This window comes from Diadema antillarum, unplaced genomic scaffold, assembly GCF_040938485.1.
Source record: "Diadema antillarum isolate AM-2024a unplaced genomic scaffold, OU_Dant_1.0 scf00000035, whole genome shotgun sequence".
NCBI lineage: Eukaryota > Metazoa > Echinodermata > Echinoidea > Diadematoida > Diadematidae > Diadema > Diadema antillarum.
The window spans coordinates 3,125,100-3,139,489 of record NW_027270924.1 but is presented as its reverse complement, the minus strand read 5'-3'; positions in this window follow the sequence as shown (position 1 = coordinate 3,139,489).

Below are 14,390 nucleotides of genomic sequence, written 5' to 3'. Positions count from 1 at the left end.
TCAACCAATCAGATGCAATGATTTCAATAGCTTGTAACAGTTTGTCTGAAAAATATCCAACCAAAATGCTTCATGAAATGCCCCCCAGGAGTTCAAAATTGAAGAGCGCAATACGTTTGAGAGTAAATTAATGCTGGACTATATAATATGCCGAAGAACAGTGAGAGTCTTTACTGGGGTTAATTGTTCTGCCGCTCTCCGATTTCAGGCCACTTCACCGTTGCAAGCGCAATCTGCATGATTGTCCATTACTACCTCTGTTCGACTTTTAATGGAGGAGTCCATTCAGGACTAGGGCCTGCCGAAACTCAATACGACAAGGAGACGTATTTTTTTTCTTTATTCTCTCCCTCTCTCTTTCTTTCTGGGTTCTCAACGGGGACCAATTCACGATTCACATCACCGCGGCGGGTCGCGTTACGCCTCGCTGAAGACCTCAAGAGGGCATGCAGATTTCCCGTACACACACACACACACACACACACACACACACACACACAGACAGACACATCATATACACACACATACGCAATGCGCGCACACACATACTTACACCCTAACTTTATAATGTTCTTTATTCAAATTTCGCCCGTTAAAAGCACATTCACAATGAAATGAGTATAAACAAAGCTAAGCGGCTATGCTTATTCTTAATTCTCACTTGTCACATGCTTGTGCTGCTAAATCACATTCATACCATGTAGCCTATGCAAAAGTAATACCAAATCCTACATAAGTTATGAAATAAAAAAATAATAACGATAAAAAGCTTATGATATTGACAGTATACATAACCAACGCATACTGTATCTTTCTCGGCCGCTTGTTTAATACAAACATATTGATTTTCACAATTGGTTTGCGCCAGTAGGCATTGCGCCAGTAGGCATTGCGCCAGTAGGCAGTTGACAATGCAAAATAGCCAGCGGATATGTGGCGCAATGTTTGTCATAATCATTCGACTCTTTCCTTCAATATTTTTATCTTTTACGGAATGCGTGATTCGACGTAATAGTATACTCTTCTAAGATGTATCAAAAAAGTCACTGTTTTCTATGATTGATTCATTCATCATTCCGTGGTCGATGTATATTTCCTATATGTCTGTCTATGCATGAGTATGAATTATGATGAAAATGTATAACAGAAAATGACACACATACACATACAAATATGTGTATAATGTATAAGAGGGAGAGAGGTGGATTGAAGAGTAATGTTCCCGTTATATGTTTACGATGAAAGAGAGATATTGTAGTGCACGGACTATGATATGCCGACTCCATACGAAAGAATTATTCGACACGGCTCAAGAAAGATAAAACGGCAGAGAGAAAGAGAAGGACCGTATGTAAAAGTAAGACTGAACATGTTTGCCTCGGGGCAGAACTTGGAAAACCCAACAAATAAAAAGACGATTTCAGGCTTGTTTAAAAACGAAAAGAAAAACAAAACACGCAACAATCTTGCATGCTCTATAATATCGTCAAAGGTCTTATCTTCTCACGAGGCTTTGCTCTTCGGCATTTCAAGCAAGCTTGTTATTATTCGAGAATTTGAAGAAATCATGGAATATTGCCGCATCAGAGACATTTAGGTGCAAAACCATTCTGTAAGCAATGAAAAAAGATAAACAAAGTTGAATTATAATGTAATGATTAACTTGCAGCTCTTGAATACAATTTCATTAAGGCTACAGGCCGTGAATACAAGTGCTTTTGTACCTGCAGCCCATTAATACACTTTCAACACGCCTAGTGATATGATCCTAAACTCATGGAACAGAAGAATTAATGTGATAACACGCATGAGTATCCAATTTTGTTCGTGCAAAAATAGAGCACATTACAGAAACTCAGAGGAGAAAGAGATAAGTGTTTTATCATATTCCCAATTGACAAATTTCACAAACCCTACAAAACCCATCTCGCCTACGCATTGTAAAAGTGATTATCATTTCGGAATATTTCGTTCTGGTAATAGTGTTGGCGGTAGCGAAGCGCATTGTGTCAATAGTCGTTGCCATAGTAACCGCGTCCTCACTTATATTTCCCCGATGGAAACTAATCTGTATTGCACGCACATCAATGTAAGTCTGGGCAATTATGATGAAAATATCGCTTATCACACTCAACCCTCTAACAACCACCGTTTTAACTTGCCTTTAATGTTGTATACTAAGTAAGTTCGTAAGTATGGGTATAGCAGTGTAAGAGTTTAGAGACTCATTTAAGAGAAATTGATAGAATTCCACGGGGAAATAAAAGACATTCTTGATGATTCTAGGCAATGTCAGTTATGATATGTACTCATGGCCAACTTTATATATTACTAGCAATATTGAAGAGACGACAAATTTTGATTCATTGTCAATGGAACACGCAGCAGTCATTAAATGTGAAATGCCATAAATCGCGACTGTGTGTAATCATCATCAATTCCGCTTTCACGCTCTCGCTCATAATCGCCGCAGTAGTCTCCTTCAAGACGCACAAGTTCTCTCCTATTACTCCGACAGTTATTTTAAACAAATCTCAAAGTTCGTCATATTATTACAGCTGATACTACTGGACTTGCTCTATTCAAATTTAAGGATAATCTTCCTCTCAGGACCCGAGCCACCAGTCGGACTTGAATAGCTTATTGTCTCGACTTTCATACTTCCTCGACTATATACATCACCTTAACATCTTATTTAATGTACTCGATGTTTATGTAGGCACTATGATGTATTTCATGAGATTATGGAGTGAATGTATTTGTTACGCTTAGGGTAACTATTCTTCGAACTTGGAGTTGTCAGTCGTATAGAGGTCAAGTGGTAATGGCAATGAACATCAAACACAATGCAACGATGCAGTACACGATACCACATGCATACATCAACACAAAATGTGGATAAACCATTGTTCCTTTCGTACGAGCGTATGTGAATACACACAGAACCAGTTACGCCTTGTACGCTAGATGCATTTTGCGTCGCCCTTTCAACATCATTTCAGATGTTTGCACTTACAACTGTGGGTAAACTATTCCGGGCACGTTATAACAGCTGGTTGATGTCAATTACAGGCCCTCATTACACAACGTGATAACATGGATCAGCAACATTCAAAATGTGCACTCGGGGTACGATGTATTCAAATGGCGCACGAGAGGAAAACGGAAAAAAAGGCGTTTTTATATCACCAGCACGAACCGCTCATGCTGAAAAGAGCCGATGTGATTACAGTGAAGAACAAGGATAAATTGTCATATATGCAATTTCGCATACTGTATAGAAGTAATAAGCGCTGATTATCATTTTCACCCTCAGCTTTACTTATATGCCAAATAAAAAATGCGGCCAAGTTGACGATCTATGATAACATGTCTTTTCCCAGTTGACGCTGTACATTATCTACTTTGGCAAATTAACAAAACGCACTCTGGCATGGATCACATAACATTGAATTTGATTACCTTTGAAAGGCTCATTGTGTCATTGGGTTGGAATAAAAAGGACTCAGTATTACGTCAGTGTCAAGCATTGACACAATCAACTGGGCAATATCTCATGTAGGCCCTGCATAAAATAATCTGTTATTGTGGTTATGTAGGCCTACATGAAATGACGTGGTAATATAAATGCATTGCTTTGCGCAAAAGTTATAATAACGAACAGTTTTCCAAAGCCCTATTATTCAACTCTGATTGGTTGTCGCTCGAAAGAGACTTTCTATATATATCCCTGGTAACCACCCATCCCCCCCCCAAGACCAGGTCGGCGTAGTAACTCAAACTGATGTCATTCAATCAATACGAAAAAATAAAAATAAAAATCATGAAGGCTGTATCAAAGAGGTATCACATATCATACACGAGTGTGACATCTCCTTGGTAGTATCAAGCCCCGTTGCGCCTAATGAAAACGTAGACCTCAATCGGTCTTAAAATAAATGTCACCAAAATTTGAAACAATGACGAACAGTGAATCAGCGATTCACTGCTCATTATTTATGTAGATTCCTCATATTTCATATTTGTAATTGTCTTAAATGCTGTATTTGACAATTCCCCCAAGCATTTTTTAAATGTTTATGGTTTATTTGTTGAAACGTGGGATATGGAACAATAAAAACAAACAAAACAAAGAAACGATCAAAATTTTTGTATAATGGACTCGAAATCAATCATATTCTGATTGTGTAGTTGGTAATATATCCTTTTTTCAGTGTTTATGTCCAAATATTTTGATGAGAGATGAACATTTTGATATGAAAAAGAGATTTCCATCGTCAAAATATATGTGAAAAAGATTCGGAAGGTATTTTGTTGATACTGCAGTTATTTTTTGTTTATTATTATTATCATTTTTTTTTTTTTGGGGGGGGGGGGTAAGATTTCATCCATGTCCATTTTCCGTTGGTTGTTTAAACCATAGTTATATCCATCATGTCCATAGAAACTTGATGAGTGATTTCTCTCCCTCACCCTTGACAATCACAGGGCTGCCAATATATCAAAATCAAAATCACGCAGAGCAATCAAGAAGATAATTGTGTTTTACATGCATCTCAATAGACAGAAATAGTTCCCGAATCACGGAGGTCTTAATATCAATAATATATATGTATATATATATATATATATATATATATATATGTTGTTGTTATTATCATTATCATCATTTTTTTCTTACCATTATTATTACTACTGTTATTACTACTAATATTATTGTTATTGTTATTGTTTTTGTAATTATTATTGTTATTATTATTATTATTATTATTGTTATTATTATTATTATCATTATTATTACAATCAAAAGATTATAATAGTCTATTGTAAGGACATGAAAAGATGAAGCCTCCTGAAACTTGGCAGCTCTGGAATCCTTTCAACACGAGTTTGACAAGAGAATCCCTCGAAGCAAAATTTGCAAAGAAAATGAAATAAACAGAAGCGACAGCAGAAACAAAGCCATGTGGAACTTACTTTGTATTCCTTTCGTCTGTTCATCATCAGATCGTCTGGTACAGTGTTCGCTCGTTCTCTGTAGAGACACATACACACACCAGAAGAGAGAGAAAGAGATAAGAGAGAAATATATATATAATATTACAAATTAAGTTTGCCAACTCGAGATGAAATATATCATGCCTAATTCATAACATAATATGCTTTTCTCGTCGTCTGGCCATCTCTCTCGAACAACTTAAAAGGCACGCTTCATTTCTGATTACCTACGTATTCCATGACATCTTCTTTCCTAAACCAATTTGACAGATATGACTGTAACAGAAGGAATAAAAGGGGGATGGGGAGGAGTAATCTGTTAAAGTTATTGGAGAATGCATCTTGGAGTGCATCAACTGAAACCCACATCGGAGATTTTAGCCACAAGACGTAATTTATCAGAAAGTGATTTGGGATAGAAACACGGAAATTTCTTGCAGAAATTTTTAAAAACCTAAGGCGTGCTTCCTTGCTACTTCACGAGGCGGGAAAAATTCCATAAGATATATTTCCAGGAAGATGTATACTTTCTTTGGAAATGGCACTTATACATCCATCTCTAATTCTGTGTGTGCAATGTCATTTTCATGTAGGATATTGTGATGGATCTCTCCGTTATTACAATGATTATTTTTGACAAATTTTCGAGTGATCTTTGGCATATGGTCACTTTGTTCTACTGGGTGGGGGTGAAGTAAGGCAGATTAACTCAAGGATATATCTATGCCCCCCCCCCCCGATAAAAAATAAGTATGTATTATCATTTACTTTGTTGAGCATAATCCTTTTTCTTTTTCTGTCTTCCTGCATATGATAATATGCATATATGTTTATAAACGCACCCCATGGGCCTCAGTTCGGGAGGGTAAAACGTATCCCTTTATAGCTCGTCCTTCATTTCATCTGGGGGTTTTAATGTTCCTTTTATTTTCTTAATTTCTTTCTCCCTTTCAAATACGGAATTGGTAAAAGTACAGTGGGTGACCCGATATTTGCACACCGGTGCACACCCGGTTTACCTTTCCTCTAATGACTTAATATGAGCAAACAGGGAGCGATGCATGGCCGGCCGAACCCGCCCCGCTCTCGTGGCGTTGAGATGGTTCAATCGGGCCGAGTGGTGGCGGGGGGAAACGCACAACCTCCACTCTATTACTTCTTCCACACCGCTGATCGTCTATGGGACTATGTTTGCCTGTTTCATTTACCAGCCGGACCCGTAATGTGTGGAGGGTTCATTTGTACCACTCATCAGCGGCAGTTCCACTGGCGATATCATTTTCCCCTCCTCATCATCTTTTTTTTTTTTTTTTTTTTTTTGGGGGGGGGGGGGGGGGAGGGGGGTTCTTTGGTGCTTTGTCGGTCTACCTTAATGGAAGAAGGAGAAACAAAGATTCCTTTCACAGTCCTCCGTGCCAGTGCACTACAGTTTGAACTTCGAGAAGCCAACGCACTCTAGAGCGAACCGCCATCTTTTAATGTGTTTGGGGTTTATATATTTGTCACGTTTTTTCTCAATCTCTCTCCCTCTACCCCCCCCCCCACTCTCTCTCTCTCTCTCTCTCTTTCTTTTTTTTTCTCTAGTATCTCTCTTTCTCTCTCTTGCTTTGCAAACATAATTGCTCGATAACAATCGGGCAAAAAAACAACAACAAAACAACCCAACAACTATCAGGGTCAGTTAACAAAACCATCACTGTATGTTTCTTTACTTATCCGAATGTCACTGCTAATCTCTTTCACGAATAGGTGTGAAAAGGATGCAACTATTGTATAAAAAACAAACAAAAAAACATTTATATATTTGTATATATATATATATATATATATATATATATTCATTTTCATTCATTAATTTCAAACATAAAAGATATAAATATTTCACAGACATTGAATACATAAATTTCATCATAATACATAATAAAGGTTAAGTTTACAAAATATTATAAGTATATGGAAATGCTGAAATATATATATATATATATATATATATATATATATATATATATATTTATTTATTTATTTATTTATATATATCTTGGGAAATATGTTCCCAAGATATGCTATTATGCAAGATTTCTTAATCATAACCAACATTGTCATCTAGTCTTCTACTACTCTCTTTTTACGAATCCTCGGAGAAAAATTGATGGTGCTTACTAATCGTAAAGATTCACGCTTACTGTCACAAAACCCGATGCTTACAGAATCGCCATAGTTTGAAATGGCAGAATGTCTGGTTTCCAAATAGGAAGGAAACGTTTTCCGTTCACTGAAAGATAAGAAATATGAAGTAATAATTTCGTTCTGCCACGTACGAATGCCTCCTTTGAGTGTGATGGTTGTAAAGTGATTTATGCAATAAATGTATGTTGTATAATCTGCTTGGAAGTTGAACAATGACGATGATAATAACATTGGAAACATTGACAATGATATAAAAAATTATGATGTTGAGATCAGTAAAATAGCGAAGAGTCCTGGTATTGTTAATGGTGTGTCGTGATAATCAGGAGCATGAAGATCAAGATTGTATAAATGTGTAAAAAGCTTGACATTTACAGCTGCAGTGTTTGACATCATAATTCAAACACCGTCAAAGCGGGTAGAAAATAAAAGGGTCCCAAATGTCATTGTATCTTATATCATGTTTTCTCGCGCTTTCCGGAGCGTAAAATACTCCATTGCAAATTGTGACATGCACAAATAGGATAAAGGCATCTTTTCAGCCACGAAACCGCTACTTCCGCGACTAAAACCATCTCTAACATTTAGTTTCTGTAGGGAAATATTTTTTTTTCCTGTTAGAAATTGAAACGGCTGAAGATTTGTTAGCAGATAAAGTTGTCTTGCAACAATAAAATCCAAGGAATATATGCACATTTACCATCTCGGCGTTGTTTGTATCGTTGCGAGTGAATATAAAAGAGAACAGTTAGATAGAGAGTTATAGGAAAAATTAGACATATTGAAGGTAACAACAATATATATATGGATATTGAAGATTTATATGTTGATTGCAAGTTGATACACGTATAAATGGATGAATATATAGAAAGAGAGAGAGTGCATGCATTTAGATGGAGGAGGAAGAGAATTTTATTTCAGCTTCAAATGATGTCGTCACATTAGTTGTGTAAATCAAGAATCCGAATCTAACACATATCCTCGTATATTGCCTCAAATGATGCTTGAGTTTGGTGGAAAATATTCCATATCATATCTTCGATTGTGTTGCCAATCTTTATTCATCAATCGTGCTCTAATTCAAGACGAACTGAGGAGACTTTGACATTGACGCCAATTATTTTACGAGACAAGGATTATGAATAGACACAAGTTACACCTAACATCGACAGAGTAACGGGCTATTGGTTGCAAACACTACCCCACAGTCAACAACACCGAGGAAAATCTGAAAATGAATCATACCATTAGATACGACCAGATTCAGTGGCTGTAACAGTAAAAAAACAAAACAAAACAAAACAACTACCACTGATTTGTACTCATATACGCTGACTAAGACGCCCTTACACAAACAAACAAGTTAATAATATATCGGTTTGGTTCTAATCTCCAAAATCTCATAGCTTTATGATATCAACAAAGGGTGACTCATGCATGTCTGCTGCCTATACTGTAAGGTAAGAGAATAAACAGAAACATTAAAGACTGTATGTATTTATATATACATATGAACATAATCATTTATTACACATAAGTATGGATATGTATGTATGTATGTATGTATGTATGAATATTTCAGTCACTCAGTTAAACAAACAAAAAAACAAAAACATTTTCAAGAGTAGTCGTGAACCGCAGTGGCTAAGGGAAAAAACGGGATTTTTTTTTTTCCTGTATGCGTTTACCCCGTGCATAGGTACCTTTTCAGAGTGTTGGGAATTACCACTATGCAAAAACAAAAAACACGTTTTACCTAATTTCCGAATTCATTCATTTGGTTTGAGTGATTTAAATTGCCCCAGATTTGTGTTAAAGGGTGTGTACAGCTCTGGTTGAGGTGAGGATTTAGCTTTTAACGTTTCGCAAGATATTCAGAAACCACTCTATGAGATGTCAAAGAGCATGCAATTCTAAGGGGTATCACAAGTTTATTTGATGAAAATCGGTTTTGAAATAGCTGAGATATCCCTAAACAAGGTGAAACAAAGATATCCTAATAAAAGGCGTGGCCTGTTGCCTTTTATTATTATCACTTTTTTTTTGGATATCTCAGCCATTTTAAAACCAATTTTCATCAAATAAAAGTTGAATCCTTCTTAAAATTACATGCTCTTTCATATTTCCTCAGAGGTTTCCCATTATCTCACTTACGAATGTTCAAAAAAAGAATTCCCACCTCAACCAGTATTGTACATTCCCTTTCAGGGTGCACTCGTAGAAATGTTAGTCGATAAACTTTTAGTAACTCATGGACAGAAAAAAAAGGGCCGAGAATCAATTTCCATATAATTAAGTTCCATATACTTGGTAAGGAAATGTGTCGATGATTGCTTATACATGATGTATAAACTCGAGAGGGATATCATTAACATGCTGTTCGGATTTGATCAAGCGATTCTCAGAATGTGAAGTATATATTCGTGCTGTGGCAAGAACGCAAGATTATATTTCTTTAACGGAAATAATATGAAATGTCAATCACTCTTATTACGATTGGAAAAAAATTTTCCGTCACATAGAAACTAACACGAACTTCTGTAATACCAAATATCTAGAAGATACGGGAATATTTGAGATGGATAGAATGTCGTGTAATATAGTTTTCTCCAGCGTTTCCAGCGAATGATATATTTAAGGTTCCATCTCAAGTGACGGTATGAACGAGATATTTTTTTCCGCCTCACATCCATTGCGTCATGTAAGCCAGAAACGCTTTTGTGCCGTTGCCCAGGTAACCGGCTAACAACATGTTTCACACATATGATATCGACATGACATTGATGATTTGGCGCAAACATGAGAAATGTATTTGCTTCGTTTTGTGCTCTTTTTTAAGGAGGAAAGGAAATACGAAAAGAGGATGCATGACGAAGACAAACGATTTTCTCTGTTCTTTTCCAGCTACTTTTCTTCAGACTTGCGAATCATATAGTTTGAATTTTCTTGGTTTGGGTTGATGATTAGCAACAAAAAAGACCTGTTTAATAGTATTCCAGCATTGCACAAAATGGGAATAACTGAAGAGTTAAACATGTCAAATGATTAGAATATACGTACTTTTTTTTAAACTTTCCATTTTACCTTTTTTTTATTTTTTCGTTCTGGGGCGACAAATGGGTGACAAATGAAGAGGTTTTTTTTAATGTAAATGATATAAACACACGGATTACGACACCTGCTCTTCATATTTTCACCTTCCCATTTTTACAAAATAATCAAAACATCTCTGTTTACATCTTACCATCCAAATAACGCCCCTTGTGCCACGGTTAAAATCTTGTTAAATGTCTGTTGAAGAAGTCGTAATGAAGCTCCCTAGAGACGTAAGAACTTCACCTTTGAAAGATTCTGTGAACACCGAGGGTTGCTGTAAAACACGTCAAACATACTACGCTTCTTAAGAGAAAACAAATATACATTTAGCTACGATGCAGTTTTGCTCTGAACAATAAACCCTCCTTCATATGTCCTTGTGCAATTCAGCGATAGTCTTCCCTTTGAATCGCCCCCAGCAAATGTGACGATGAACACTTTTGGAAATTCTAACCTTCATGTTCTTGCCTCGCCTGTGTTTTTTTTCCCCGCGCATTGTGGACGGCGATTCAAGCGCCTTGGAAAGCTTTTCGGCAAGCCCGCCAGAGGCAATAGAAAGGACGCCAAAGTGCAAAAACACGTGTTTAATATACTCACGATTTTGTCTACAGGTGGGAAATAGATCCCGATCCAGTCTGGATGTGAGAAGACTCGTCACTGCTGGTCGTTTGGCAGACAGAGGGGAAAAAAACCAGGAATAACAGAAAAGGCGCAAAGAAAGCACACAACTTGATCTACATGTGATTTTGTGGCCGCTTCATCACCTGTGTGAGCATTTTCGCACAAGATCGGGCATGGTCTCAGCTGATTTCCACGGCGCGATTACCACGTCTTGATCTTCGTGAGACGAAACACGGGAGTGTAAGTCTTTCCACGGTTCCTTCGAAATTAATGCCTCTTCGCGTTAGCGACATGATTTTCCCGCTGTCGGCGGGAAAGGGCTTGCTGAACTCACGAGTCTCATTACCGTACTAATTCGTATGGAGGTTGCACACGGTCGACCGGATCGCCGCTCTGCATGCATGAATAGTGTGCAGTTAAAAATCCGCGGGCCTTTTTCTCCGCGACGCGCCAGCAGCCAGCAAGCTTGGGATGGTGTTGGTCTTCCGCGACCAGATTTTCGGTCTCGCTAATTGCGCGCCAAAATTGGGAGCTCGCTGTGAATGGTTTACTCAAATATTGTGTTTTGATACGCGTCTTAGCGATTGGCAATGGAAAGAATGTCTCGTCGTTTTTTATATAAGAAGGGGGGGGGGGGGGTAGGGAAGAGGGGAGGTTGGGGTAGTTTTTCGTATATGCTTTGAAGGATGACCCGACCTCTTTGGGGACTGGGTTAATAACACAGGCAAGAATTTTGCAGGTAGAAATGTCATACAATATTAACTTTTCACCATGGATCTTATAGAGAAGGTTAGGATATTCAGATATTCGGCTGGAAGTGTATATTGGGGTAACAATAGATGAATGAACTATGTAATATCAACTGTGCATTCGTCTTGGTCGATCGATAAGCGTCACATGCGTGACTGTTGTGACTATTCGTTACATTTTGGGCAATGCGACGACGAGTTCTTGCACAAGAAGTTAATGTTGGATATGTATGCCTTTTAGTCACTCTAGCACTAGCGTCCGGTGCATAAACTTCATCATAGTATGTATGAGTCTTCGTACAATTCTGTTCAATATTCTGATAATCTGCAGATCCATGGACCAATGAATTTTGTCCGATGTAAACTGAATGTACATGATTATCCTAGTAAAATGCCGATTTTTGCAAAATATATTTACACTGCGACACACAACATCACATACATATAGAATGGATCGAGAGAGAGAGAGAGAGAGAGAGAGAGAGGGGGGGGGGGATGTCGCCCGAGAGAGAATAGCCTATATGAACAGAGAGAAGGGAAGAGAGGTGAGATAGTGAAGGAAGTAAGCAATCAAGTCGAATTCCCTGATGAAAGGCACTGAATTACTAGAATTATCAGCATACACAAACTGCGCTTCTCTCGTGTAATCTCCTTCGCCAACGACCAGCGCTGGAATTTTTTTTGAATGTCAGTCTCCACTCTTCGCGAACCGATGAACGGCGCCGCATTCCCCAATTGTGCTCGCTTGGCGAGCTTTAATTTACCTGATTACTCATTAAAACATCATTTGCGTACACCAGATAAGCCACTTTGGAGCGGCACTCATTTACCAGCTCGCATCGCGGCGGCGCTGCTTTCTACACTCAAATTAGGTCGACAGGTGGACGATTGGCTAAATCGCAACCGCGAATATTCTGGTTTATGACCTAGATCTAATAGGTTTGACATTAGGTATGCATAACGAAATAATAAATAAGTGAAACTAAACTGAACTGAACTGAACTGGAATATAGGCAAGACAATTTGTGCTTACAAATAAATGCGAGATTAAGCATCTGACAATAAAAGATTTTTATGCATTTTAACAGGGCCAGTTCATGTTTAATTGTATCATCAATCAACTTCCTAATTTCGTGATTTATTCCATACTAATTAGCCATGTGCATGATTACCCCACGCGACGATCCAACGAATTCTATCTTCCTTTGTTGAGAACAGTACATTCTCAAAATACATTTGTTTATACTGAACCCAAACTTTGAAATTAATGTAGATGCAATTTTTTTTTAAATCTTTTAAATTCATAGTATTAAAATATCGATTTAGAAAACATTTGCTTTCGATATATAACATTGGATAATCGTTATGTGATAACATTCGGTTGTGGCAACTTTTTTCCATTGTTATATAAACTTTTTGGTCAACCTTCCAAGGTATGCATTGCTATTCTTGGTTATTCTGCGAAATTGCATACGCTTCATTGTATACTTTACGATTTATGTAGTTCTTACTGATAAAACAACAGTTGTGCAATGGACAGTATGCTTTGTATTTTGTTTCACACTTTGTTTGATGGACATAAATGCCAAATTTGGGGGGATGATTACGTGTGAAACACGCACACACACGCTCGCGCGCGCGCCACACACGCACTCACATACCCACATTGCTCACTGTGCACAAACTCAATCGATCATTAGCGTTTATTATTATGCAAAGAGAGACCTGTCGTATGTACAGACACCGATTCTTATTCTCATTAAGCACACACCCCAACGCCCACTCACACAGGCGGACTTACAGGGCAGTTAAGAACGTACAGGCGAGTTCGCTTGCAGTTCGTCAGGATGCCTTAAAGTAAAACTCTGTTCCTTATTACATTTTTTTTTTTTGCTTCAATAGCCATGTCAAATACACGAAACAATGAAAGTGTCATAATTATGCCATCGAGAAATTACGCGTCGTTCTACTATTTCGGATAGAATCTTTTGCGTAGTTCACAATATACAAGCATATACAAGCATATTATATCAACAAGAACCTCTCAGTTCTTTTCCCCCTAAACGTAACTTTATATTTTGCCAGATAAAAGATGATAGACTATAACAAGACGAGAGTTGATGGATGGTTGAAGCCGCTCAGCAATAATTGTTTGATTTTAAAAGAAAATAAAGAATGTGTGCTCTTAAACAGAGGGAATTTCAAGTTGCTATTAGACCACTGAGAAGGATAATAACATATTCTTATTATCATCACCCAGGCAAAAACATTGGAAGAGTTGTGCTACGTCATGGACTCATTATTGCATATAATATCACTGTTCTAAATGTAAAACCTAATTCAATATGGCTCTCTCCTTGATCGTAATGAAACTTATTTGTTGGGTTGCTATTTGAATTCATTTTAAAATAGTCATTTATACCACATTTTCTTGAAATAAATTTTGTTTTCTCTTCGAGAAGTATACAATTTTAATTGGACAGACTCGAAATCGACGTGTCCATACGCATCCTTACTAACTTGTTAGTAATGAGTTTTTGATATTGTTGCATCACGTGGCTTTTCTGTGTTTTGTTTAGTAACATTTGTTTGACTTTTTTGTTTAGTTTCCATAAGTTCCTCCCAATCATAGATGGTCTGAATATATATCTGTACTTCAAAAATTCCTCCTATATGATTTATCCTGGGACCCGCGGCTGAACAAGCTTGCTTTTACGTAGGCCCCATCATTATTTTCGT